The following is an 8,220-nucleotide window of genomic DNA, read 5'->3' as shown; positions in this document are numbered from 1 at the left end:
AATAAGCCCCACCCATCTACATTAAGGAGGCCAATCAGCATGACTCAGTCTATTGACTCAAATATTAATCTCATTCAAAATACCCTCACAAATACATTCAGAATAATGTTTGACCAAATATCTGGGCATCCTTTAGCCCAATCAAGTTGACACAGAAAATTAACCATCACAGGGAGGAAAATTTTTGATGCCCTTGTGGCTTTGCCCTCAAATGAGAAAGTGAGGAAAGTTTGAAGTCATGTCTCCTAGACCTATATGGCTCTCTTGGTATTTTTTTTTTTTTAATTTTTTGAGTCAGGTTCTTGGTCTGTCACCCAGGCTGAAGTGCAATTGTGTCACCACAGCTCACTAGCTCATTGTAGCCTGGACTTCTTTGGCTCAGGTGATCCTCCCACCTCAGCCTCCCAAGTAGCTGGGACTATAGACACGTGCCACCACATCTGGCTAATTTTTTAATTTTTTGTAGAGATGGGGTCTTACTGTCTTGCCCAGTTTGGAATTGAACTCTCAGGCTCAAGCAATCCTCCTACCTCGGCCCTCCAAAGTGCTGGGATTACAAGCATGAGTCACCATGTCCAGCTTCTCTTAGCATTTTTATTAGTAACTCTTTGATCTACACAAATGAAGATATTTGATACATATAAATTATGAAGCATATTCACCCCTCCCAACAAATAACAAGTGTAAATGTCAACTCACTTATAGATATGCATTACTAAGCTCCTAATGTCATATTATGGGGGAAGAAAAACATCACCAGTAATTCTCATATTAAGCTTTGAAGGCCACAAAAATTTGATTTAGGTTTTGGGATCTTTGATTTAGGTTGCAGGATCAGAATTCCCAGAAGATAATAAAATATTTGTTTAGATACCTTAGAGACAAGCTTAGAGCAGTTTCCTGGAAACCAGGAGTTCACAGCATCAGTTATCACCTCTCTGGTAACTCCATGGACAGTCATGCGATGCCATAGGGTCTCCTTCTTGTACCACTGAGTGGAAAATGTGCCTACTCACGTGATTTTATTGATCAAAGCTAGCCTCAGTCGTCTATTAATAAATGTAAAGTGTTGGAGCAGTGCTAGGCTACATAGTCAACACTTTCTAAATGCTTACTCTTACTATCATTATTTTGCTTGAATACAAATATCAGGCAGAGGAAAAAGGTCCTTGCCAAGGGTCTTTATCCAGGATCTACATTTCTCTACAGAGGAAAGACCATCAGAAAATATGTAATGTGCCCTTATTTCAGGTAGCTGCATGGTGGGGGTGGCTGGGAAGAGAGGAAGACCACATTGTGAAGATATCTGCAGTAGTAGTGTACAGTTTCCCAGGAAAGCCATGGGGATTTAGAGCAAGGTGCTCTGCCACCTTTGTGCAGTTACAGCAGGTTTTCAGAGCAGCACACAAGCTGGTGACCAGACACTCAATAAAATATTTGCTGGAAAAAAAAAATGAATGAGTTGAATTTTGGAAACTTCCAAAGTGTAAACTGCAAGTATTTAAAGTTTCTTACTTTCTCCCACACTCGCCACGTCAACTCAAACTTAAGGCACTTGGAACTTGAGAAGGGATCCAGAAGTTTGAAATGTAGGTCCATTAAGAATTATATTTAAGTACGAGATAAGAGAGTCAGGGCTGATTTTCCTGCAACAGTGAAAATGTCCATCATATCATATTTGTGATACACAAATATGTGGATAAGCTAGAATATTTGAAGATTCTCTGGTTTTGAAATGTTGCTGCTAAGCGATGCCACTTTCTTTTAGCAATGTGATTTTAGAAGTCTCTTCCCCACTCTCATTTCACCTCACAAATACCTCTGAAAGTTACTAGGAGAGACTGCTTTAGAAAATACCCTTCTCAAATGGTGATAGTATACTAAGTTGCCTTATATTTTCACCCCTTTATAATTTTTAGAGCAGAATTTTGCAAATAAACTGTGAAAACATTCATGAAAGATTGAATTGGAATTATTTCTGAAATGGATAGACAAGCCGAGTATTAAGGCATTTATCAGTTATCTCTTGCCTTGTAACGCACCATGTCATTTATTCAGCACACAAGTGTGTAGCTCAGTACCTTGGAGCTGAACTCAACTGGGCAATTCTTCTGCTCTGGGCCTGGCCTGGCTGTTCCTAACTGGGTTTATTGCTGAGACTGATGAGTTGTCTAGAGCTGGCTGGTTTATGAAGGCTTCAGATGGGATGGCTGGGATGATAAGGGCCTCTCTATGTGGTCTCTCATTTTAGAGGAGTTTATTCCAGGCTTATTCACATGAGAGTCACGGAGTTCCAAGAGAAACAAGTAAGTAAGCCCCAACCCACAAGCCCTTTTCAAATCTCTGCTTGAATCGTATTTGCTACCATCCCAGCTCCGAGTCAGTGTGGAAAGGATTACCTAAGGGTGTGGATACGGGGAGATGTGGACAAATCGGGGGCCATTACTGCAATAACCTGTTTCGAAGTGTGGTCTAAGACATATGGAGAGCCAGAAGGCCCAGGTTTGTCACTGCGAAGGCTTCCCATCAGAAGCAGAATTATGACGCAGGAGCCTGTCCTTCCAGGGACTCAGATATGCCTGGTACCGTACATCCACCCCCACAGCCCCCTTCCGCCCCTCCACTCCTGAGTCTCTTCTTTAGCTTCGTCACTGCCTGCTTTCAGATATTTTTCTCTTCAGGCAGCCCCACAAGTGCCTGGCAAGGATGCCAAATGAGCTGGACTTCCGCGGCGACGTGACTGTCCACAAACACAGCCTGGAGCATGCACAATGCAGCGGTGTCCACGGCACAATGCAAATGCCGGAATGTGCTGTGGGGTTGGACAGAGGTCATTGCTGCAGAAACAAAATGCAGTTTTAGATTAGCATTCTAGGCTATAGATAGCTTTGCTTAATTAGAGGAATAAGCAAATAAGTATCCTGAGCAGCTTCTGGATTGTCTCAACAGAGGAAAATGTATAAGTGAACAAGTTGCACGTAATTAAATAAAATTCACTGTGATCTGGTTGTCTGGCTTAGTTCACTCAATTTACATATAAGTAATCAAAGAAACAAAAGAGAAACAGAAGCATGGGTTGTCATTATAATTCTGATCAGTGACTTTGATCAAGGAAAGCTTTTTTACCAAACGGACACTGAGCTCCTGATTACCTATAGATTTATTTACAGGGAGAAATGAGCTCTCATTAATCTCATTACAATCTTGCTAGATTAAAAAATCAACTAATCAATGAAAAGTGCTGATTACACATGGTATAGTAGAGATAAAATAAAATTATATAGACCTTTTTCTCAAAGATCTGACATGTAAGCAGATCACATTGGTATAAAATGAGTAAACAGGAATAATACTGAAAGCAACAATAATAAAATGCAATATTCAACATTGACTAGATACTAGGGCTGTACCAGATGCTTTACATATATTATCTACTTTAATCTTTAAAGCTAATGATGAGGTGGTTATCGCCATCTTGAATTACCAAGGGTGAAAACTAGATCTCCAATAGGATCTGCAAGTACTCAAGGTCGTAGAGGTGAAAAAGTGTGTATTCTGGGCTCAAACTCAGGATTGTTTGACTCTAAGCTTTTAACTAGAGCATGCTTCCTCTTACAATAAATAGAGAGTACAAAGCAAATATTTCAGTGACTCATGTGAGTGCCAACCTTGATCCAAGCATGGATGCTGGGGATATAGAGAGTTGATCCTTAAGAAGCTCTAGTCTAGAGAGAAGGACAGACAGAAATGCAATACTGTATCATCATTGCAGTGTTATTCACCGTTGAGGGTGACACATATGGAAGACATGTGAGCAGAAACAAAGAGTAGCATAGACAAGTGAGTTTGTTTCTACTTCTGACTTCTACCCTGACTACTCCCTCCAGCCCTTTCTCTAACACAGACATGAGATCTCCTTCCAGGAAAAGGCTTGGGATGGTGAGCTGTGTTACCCAGGCATTAAACAGGACCAATCCCAGAGTTCTTACTGCTATTGAAGCCAGGAGAAAGAGGCAAGAGAAATTAAAATCAACCACTGTGACTATTTTTAAGATGCCTTCTAGTCTTACATTTATTTCAGTTTTAGAACTTTAATGACTCTTGCCTCATTTGATTCTTTTACTAACTTGTGATGTTATCAATACTTTGCAGATGAGAAAACAAATATAGGTTAAAATTTTCAAGGTAACTGTGTTACTGCATTGGGTGGCTTAAACAACAACGAAGAGCTATTTTCTCACAGTTCTGGAGGCTGAAAGTCTAAGATCAAGGTGTTGGTGGGGTGGGTTTCTCTGAGGCCCATTTCCTTGGCTTGTAGATAGGTGCCTTTTCCCTTGAGTCCTTACATGGTTTTCTCTCTGTTCCTGTGCATTCTGGTGCCTCTCTCTGTGTGTCCTGATCTCCTCTTCTTGTGATGACACCAGTCAGATCAGATTGGGACCCACCCTAACAGCCCCTTTTTAACTTAAACACCCTTTTAAAGGGCCTGTCTCCAAATACAGTCATTTACTGAGGTCCTGGGGGTTAGGACTTCAACATATGAATTGGGGGAGGGAGACATAATTCATCCCATGACAGTAATTCAGATATAGCATGTTGGAGCCAGAATATGAAACATTTCTGATTCCACCTGAAGTCATCTACCCACTTAAGCAAACCTCAGTTATTGTCTCTTCTCAGCCTTTCCTCAGGGCTTTCCTGTAACCTTGGTGTCTCTGAAAAGACTTAGACCACCTTTCCTTTCTATCTTTATGTAAAAATGTACCCATTTCATCGCACAGTTGAAATAATAATACCTTTTTTGATAAAGCCATCTGATTCTGCAGTTGGAAACTAGTCTTCCCTCATGGGAATTGCTGCTAGCATTTCCAGTCTCTTGAAGGACTTTCTACTTCTACTTTATAGAATAAATATATATTTTATCTCTCTTATTCTAAATTTATAAGCTCCCAATTATGTTTTCCTATGTCTTTTTGAGTGCATAGTGTGAGACATAGTCCTAGATGCTGATGTAAACCAGACACATGAGATTCCTCCTTTCTCTGCAATTTTTGTTCCACCTTGGAAATAAGCAATATATAAGTAAGTAAACTAGACTATTTTAAATAGTGGCAACTCATAAGAAGAAAATAAAACAGAGGAAAAAAATAAAGGATGACTGTGGGTGAGTTTGGGAGGATCCAGTTCCATTGGCCATGAGCTCTAGAGTTGAGTTTCAAGACGAATCTTAAATGATAAGAAAATGTCAGCCTCAAAAAGAGTGTTTCAGACAAAGAAAAGGCAATATGAATATCTTGAGGTGGGAAAAAATATTGGGGTTTTTAAGGACAGAAATGATGTAGCTGGAACAGATCAAGTGAGAAAGACAAAGACAAAATTTAGCAGGCACCAGACACCTAGGTCGTGGTGGGCCCCAAGAAGGGTGCTGAATTATGTTCTTTATGTCACGAGAGCACCTGTTGGATGAGATAGGTATTTACTAAATGTCTTTGGGCATTAATTAAATTAAGCCTGCTTAGGATTTGATTGTTCTGGTAAACTGGGTGAATGAATCTACATGAAAACAAAAGATTAATGGCTAATTGCACCATGTACTCATTGTTCAAGTTAAAAACTTTCGATTTTACCCAGTTTCAAGGATCAGGATCAAATAATTTCCCATGTCTTTTACAGGAAGTCTTGTTTTTCATTAGTGCTAAATCACTTAACATCATCATATTTTTACTAATGAGCTGAAGATTTTGAGATAGCAAAATCTTAAGATATTAATCCTCTTAAGATAGCAATAAAATATCTCCTAAATACCTGATGGCAACTAGTAGGCTCTCTCTCTAGTACAAGATGTGAGTGCATGACTTCATGCAACACTTTTTTATAACTGGAATAGCCGATGTGATTATCCATCTCTGGAATTGAAATAGCTTTGGTACTTGACGTGACCTTCATTTCAGGCTGGGCTGAAATTCTGTTAGGGAGGGGAATGCAGATGCAAAGTAGTATTTGGGGAAATAAATAGCAGCATCTTTTCTATTCTCTTAAACACAAGATAAAATATATTGTGCAGCAGGTGTAAAGTTCTCTATGCAGTACGAGTAAAGCTAGAGAAAAATAATTTCCACGTTGGAATTGAAATGATTCATCATTTTCCTCATGAATCTCATAGAAATGTTTTGCCCTGAATATCTTCTCTAAGCAAAGTTGCAGGGTTAGTAACAACTAAAATTCTTGAAAATGAAGCTCATTTGTTCTGAAAATTAGAAACATATCTTCATCCATTCACATTTCCTGAAAGGAAATTTGCACATTATCTATACTTCACTGTCCTTAGCACAGAAATCTTTTTTTAAGCCAATAAAAAAAAAATTGAGTTGAGAGACAAAATACGTGAATGTTAAAAGACATTTGATTTTAAAATTTCATTTGAATTCCTTAAAAACACAGCTACTAAACCATATAAAATATTTTTCATTCTTTGCATCCTTTAATTTAATTACCTCATTTTTTAAATTCTACAATTTTATAATTCTATTTGGATGGAACTGAGGAAGAGTAGGGTGATCTCTTTTACTATAGGTGGTGCTGAAGGTGGACCCAACTAATTGATCACTATTTAAGTCTGCAGAGGCTCTTTCAGCAAGTAAAGATTGCTTCATATAAAAGAGAAACAAAAGGGAAATTAGAATGTCATAAAAATCCAATGAGATTGACAAATTAAGGGCATATGTGAATAATGGCTACAAATGGTGTTATTTTGGGTTGCTGTTTCATAAATCTTGCTATATTTAACAAGCCTGGCTCACTTCCCTCTTTTTTTCAATACCTTTCTCACGTCCAAACCAGCCCATTTGTTGGGACAACCTGGTTTCAATGTCCACATCTACCAATGTCCAATTACCTGCCACTGCACAGGTCCTTCCTTCTGCTACAATACTCCAGCCCATGAATGTAAGAGTAAAAGCTAGGTACTCATCAAAGAGTGTCAAAATGAAAACAAGAAAAAAAGAAAGGCAAAGCTTGCTGTGTCCCAAAGACTGTTAAGCTTGAAAGTACGATCCTGCACCATATGCAACTTTGGCACAGGGTATCAATGTTCAGCACCGTGTTCAGTCTACACAGGGGCTCATCATCCTGTAGTGTCTATAGCAGGTTAATCACAATGTGAATGTAGAATGAGTTCAAGTGATATTGAGTAACAGAAAGCACATAGTCTTGGGAAGGAACTAGGATTGGATTTAGGTTCTACCACTCACCAGATATACGGGACCAAGCAAGTCACTTAGCCCTTCGTGATCTCAATTATTTCATCTGTGAATGGTAATACTTCACAGAGCCCATCAGGGTACTGTGAAGATTTGATAAAGTTAAGTGTGTTAAAGTACCTAGACAGCATAATGATTCTTCCTTTTTTTTTCCTCTGTGGTAATTTTGTTCTTGGCCATGCCCAGAAAAAAAAGATTCTCTTCACCTACCTTCCAGAAAGAAATAAGAAACCTAGAGAAGATCTAGTGAAAAGCAGTCAAGAGAAAGAGGTGGTTCCTAAGGGGGTCAAATGTAAAAAAAAAAAAAATTAAAACTTTTCTGACATTAAAGGTTGAGTATGGTGTGGTACATGATCTGAATTCAATAGCATAATACCGGAAAAACAGAATTTTGAAGCATTCCTTTAAACTTTAAGGAGATAATGCAGAAATAAATAAAATATACAAAGTTTACAGAAGTAAAACATGAATTTAGAAAACAGACCAAACAAAGAAATATGAGTAGGTTTGGGAAATGCCAAAACAAATAAATAAATGTTGAATCCATAATGAGGTGACATAATTATTAAAGCATAAGTTTCAAAAAGGTAACATCATGACTTTCATACAGATATAAAGTAAACATGTGTCAAATATATTCTTTAACACATTAAAGAGAGGACCAAGGGCCAGGCGTGGTTCCTTACATTTGTAATCCCAGCACTTTGAGAGGCCTAAATGGGAGGATCACTTGCCCCCAGGAGTTTGAGATGGGCCTGGGCAACATAAAGAGACCCCCATTTACAAAATATTTAAAAATTAGCCAGGCATGGTAGTGTGTGCCTGTAGTCCCAGCTACTCTGGAGGCTGAAGTGAGAGGATTGCTTGAGCCCAGGTGGTCCAGTCTGCAGTAAGCTGTGATTGGTGATTGCGCTACTGCACTCCAGCCTGGTGTCAGAGCAAGACCCTGTTTCAAAAAATT

General features: G+C 38.8%; 1 long non-coding RNA gene across 1 annotated transcript in view; it reads right to left on the bottom strand.

The window, feature by feature from the left end:
• Positions 1–2,644: 2,644 nt before the first annotated feature.
• Positions 2,645–8,220, bottom strand: part of LOC134759848 (uncharacterized) — a 34,300-nt gene continuing 28,724 nt past the window's right edge. The window contains exon 3 of the long non-coding RNA XR_010136694.1: positions 2,645–2,837. This is a non-coding gene — a long non-coding RNA (uncharacterized LOC134759848). The remainder of the gene's footprint in view (positions 2,838–8,220) is intronic.

This window comes from Pongo abelii, chromosome 14 (genome assembly GCF_028885655.2).
Source record: "Pongo abelii isolate AG06213 chromosome 14, NHGRI_mPonAbe1-v2.0_pri, whole genome shotgun sequence".
NCBI classification, from domain to species: Eukaryota; Metazoa; Chordata; class Mammalia; order Primates; family Hominidae; genus Pongo; species Pongo abelii.
The sequence above is the reverse complement of the archived record's forward strand: the minus strand, read 5'-3'. Positions and strand labels throughout refer to the sequence as shown.